Genomic DNA, 4,386 nt, shown 5'->3' on the forward strand with positions numbered 1-4,386 from the left:
CCTACAGGTGCGTTATCCGTCCACATCTGTATTAGTCCGTCCACATCTGTATATGTGTGTCCACATCTGTATATGTGTCCACATATGTATATGTGTGTCCACATCTGTATATATGTGTCCACATCTGTATATGTGTGTCCACATCTGTATATGTGTGTCCACATTTGTATATGTGTGTCCACATCTGTATATGTGTGTCCACATCTGTACATGTGTGTCCACATCTGTACATGTGTGTCCACATCTGTATATGTGTGTCCACATCTGTATATGTGTGTCCACATCTGTATAGGTGTGTCCACACCTGTATATGTGTGTCCACATCTGTATATATATGTGTCCACATCTGTATATGTGTGTCCACATCTGTATATGTGTCCACATCTGTATATGTGTGTCGACATCTGTATATGTGTGTCCACATCTGTATATGTGTGTCCACATCTGCATATGTGTGTCCACCACAGATGTGGACACACATATACAGATGTGGACACACCATATACAGATATATGTGTGTCCACATCTGTATATGTGTGTCCACATCTGTATATGTGTGTCACATCTGTATATGTGTGTCCACATCTGTATATATGTGTGTCCACATCTGTATATGTGTCCACATCTGTATATGTGTGTCACATCTGTATATGTGTCCACATCTGTATGTGTGTCCACATCTGTATATGTGTCCACATCTGTATGTGTGTCCACATCTGTATAGGTGTGTCCACATCTGTATATGGGTGTCCACACCTAGGCTGTATATGTGTGTCCACATCTGTATATGGGTGTCCACATCTGTATAGGTGTACGTGTCCACATCTGTATATGTGTCCACATCTGTATAGGTGTACGTGTCCACATCTGTATATGTGTCCACATCTGTATACATGGGTGTCCACATCTGTATATGGGTGTCCACACCTGTATATGTGTGTCCACATCTGTATATGTGTCCACACCTGTATGTGTGTCCACATCTGTATAGGTGAGCAGTCACGGCTGGCGGTTACTGTTAGGTTTCCTCGCCGTGACGCCGTAGTCGGGCGGCCTTTGCAGAGAGAGAGAGAGAGAGAGAGAGAGAGAGGCCCCCTCCTTCTCTCTACATATTTGCCTAGCCGCGTTTCCTTTCTGTCGACAAGTAGTGGAGACATTCCACACAGTTCCATTACTCCGCTAAAAAGAAACGACCTTGGCTGCTCTCTATATCCTTCTCCATGAAAAAACAAGAGTTGTTTTGGTGCTGCGCGCATGAGCGGCAATTTGGGGAGGGGCAGGCGGCCTCCTTGGGGCAATTTGGGGTGGGTGGGGGTGAGACCTCAACCACCTTTGGCACCTACTTCACTTTCTGCAGGACATAACGGGCGCGGAGAGAGAGAGAGAAGAGAGAGAGAGAGAGAGAGACAGGACAGAGAGAGCGAGAGAGCGACAGAGAGAGCGAGAGAGAGAGAGAGACAGAGAGAGCGCGAGAGTGAGAAGGGGAGTGGCAGAGAGGAGGAGCGAGTGAGAGGGAGAAAATGAGAGTGGGAGAGAGAAAATGACTTACAGACACACAGGCACATGCACACACACACACGCACGCACGCACGCACACACACACACACACACACACACACAATAACACACACACACACACACACACACACGCACGCACCACGCACGCACGCACGCACACACACGCACGCACGCACGCACGCACACACTTACGAGAGAGAGCGAGAGGATGAGAGAGACGGGGCAGCGAGACGAGAGAGAGAGAAAGAGAGAGAGAGAGAGAGAGAGAGAGAGAGAGAGAGAGCGAGCGCTAGAGCTAGAGCTAGAGAGTGCTATAAACTTATGCGATGGCCTGTGTACATGCGTTTGCGCTCTCGGTCACCTCTCTCTCGCGCTCTCTCCTTGGCCTAATATCGTCCGAAGTACACACGGATTATGTACGCTGTGCCTTTGTGTTCTTTTATATAGAAGTCCACTCTGGTTGTTAATTCTATTGGCCGGGGCCAGTGGTGAGAACATCGGGCGAAAGAGAGGGAGAGAAGGGGAGGGGGAGAGGGAGAGAAGGGGAGAGAGGGGGAGAGGGAGAGCAAGGGAGAGGGAGAGAATTGGAGAGATTGAGAAGGACCACACGTGAAAGGGGAAGGCAGGGAGATGGAGGTCGAGAGGAATTGAGTGCGAAAGAGAGGAGAAAGGAATAGAGAGAAGGGCAAATCTAAAGGGCAGCGGCGGGGGCTTGGGTAGTGATATGAAAAGTGAAAGTAATAACTAGAGGAAGAGTGGAAGGACGGTTGAGTGCTTATTATCTGTTGAGCAGAGCTCTTGGCGTAGGCCAGCGAGCTGGGGGTTTGTTGTTGTTTAATTCGAGTCGGAATTTGTCACGGTCGCTTGGATTAAAGAGCAAGTATGAATGGAGTCGTCTTGCAGGAGTGTTTATTGACTGCAAGGCGTGCTAGTGAACGAGTGTGTGCCTACTGGCTAGTTGCTACCCCATCTCCCTCCTCGTTTTCGCTCATCTATTATTCCCTCGTTCTCCAATGCCTTGCTGGTTATTTTGAAAGATGCGTCGAAATATTCCCTCTCTGATATATCGTAGATTTGCATGTGAAAGGAGGACTATAGCTCTAGTGGGAGGCTCTCTTATTTTCAACCCACACGTTTGCAAAATTAGCAAGTGAAAGGTGGGTTGCCAGATTGGAATGCTCGTTTATGCTGAACCTTAGCAAAATGCAAGAATTTTGCTTTTGTTCAACAAACAATGCTCTCTCCCTCTTTTCTCTCTCTCTTTCTCTCTCGCTCTCTCTTTCTCTCGCTCTCCCTCTCCTCCCTCTCNCTCTCTCTCTCTCTCTCTCTCTCTCTCTCTCTCTCTCTTTCTCTCTGTCTCTCTCTCTTTCTCTCTCTCTCTCTGTCTCTCTCTCTCTCGGAGGGAGCGCGTGTCTATTCCGAGCTGACAGGAGCAGCGGCGTGCCGAGGCCTGGCAGAACATTACCGAAAATAATACGCCGAGGCTGTGTAACTTGTTAGGAGCAGTCGTCTGCTGTAAACACGCGGCCTTCGCGCAGAGGTTACTAACATAGAAGCACAGGCACTTGAAGCGTTTCAATAAAATATAATGCTAACTAAATACGAAATCTATAAACTACCAAATTCTTAATGTTTCTATACTCTCTTTCACTTATTATTGCCGACAGTTTTCTGTCAAATCCTACGTGCAACAATATACGCTGCCGGCGCCATTGCTTTCGCGGCTCCACTGTTACACGCTTACACTAATATATATAGTTAATACACATAATAGTTAATATATATAGTTAGTTACTATATATATTAGTGTAAGTGTGCAACAGTGGAGCCGCGAGAGCAATGTCGCCGGCAGCGTATATGGTTGCACGTAGGATTTGGACGGAATTGACAGGAAACTGTCGGCAATAATAGGTGAAAGAGAGTATAGAAACATTAAGAATTTGGTAGTTTATAGATTTCGTATTTAGTTAGCATTATATTTTATTTAAACGCTTCAAGTGCCTGTGCATAGAAGTACGTTGCTAAGGTACTAAGGTACTACGTACTAAGGCACGACGTTACTATAAGGTAGAGGCAGTACGTCTGGCTGCTGGCTGGTTCAGGGGTTCAATGCGTGCGCGTGATCGCGTGTGAGGATGGTGATAGCTAGGTTTAGTGGTCCGTGTGTGCGCGCGTGTGTGTGTGCGTGCGTGTGTGTGCGTACGTGCGCGCGTGTGTGCGCGCGTGCGTATGTGTGTACGTGCGTACGTGCGCAGGTGTGTGCGTGTGTGTGTGTGCGTGCGCGCACACGTGTGTGTGTACGTGCGTGCGTGCGTGCGTGCGGGCATACGTATGGTTGATGATTCCAATTTGCTGCCTACAAATTGCTGCCTACAATTTGCTGCCTAGCAAAGTATTTTGACCATGAAACTGGCCGGGCACGATGCCAATACTATCAAAAAATGCAGTAAAGTCGGAATAAAAAAGGACGGCTATGGCCTCGTAAAATTCACTCAGGAACGATTGCCTATAGCTAGGCTACGTACCTGGAAGCGGCCGTAAACGTATATATATATATACGAACTTGCACCTTTCAGCACATAGTGCCGAGAGCACGTGTACGCGGTGTGAGCGATATGAACGGAGATGGCGTTCGTGATGGCCGATGTTACCCAAATTGTTCGATTATTATATCCATCTCACGATATGTCGATGGCTATGTCATGCCTCATGCTGTGTGATTCCCTCATCGTCACACATCATGACACATACTGTACGTGTATCGTGACACATGCTGTACATGTATTGTAACACATACTGTACGTGTATTGTAACACATACCGTATGTGTATTGTAACACATACTGTACGTGTATTGTAACACATACCG

General features: G+C 47.3%; 1 protein-coding gene across 1 annotated transcript in view; it reads left to right on the forward strand.

Annotated features, from left to right (window-relative positions):
• Nucleotides 1-4,386, forward strand: part of LOC106817113 — a gene marked incomplete at its 3' end in the record, with an annotated part of 30,790 nt that overhangs the window by 20,176 nt on the left and 6,228 nt on the right. The window lies entirely within an intron of this gene.

This window comes from Priapulus caudatus, unplaced genomic scaffold (assembly GCF_000485595.1).
Source record: "Priapulus caudatus unplaced genomic scaffold, Priapulus_caudatus-5.0.1 Scaffold1598, whole genome shotgun sequence".
Lineage (NCBI taxonomy): Eukaryota > Metazoa > Priapulida > Priapulimorpha > Priapulimorphida > Priapulidae > Priapulus > Priapulus caudatus.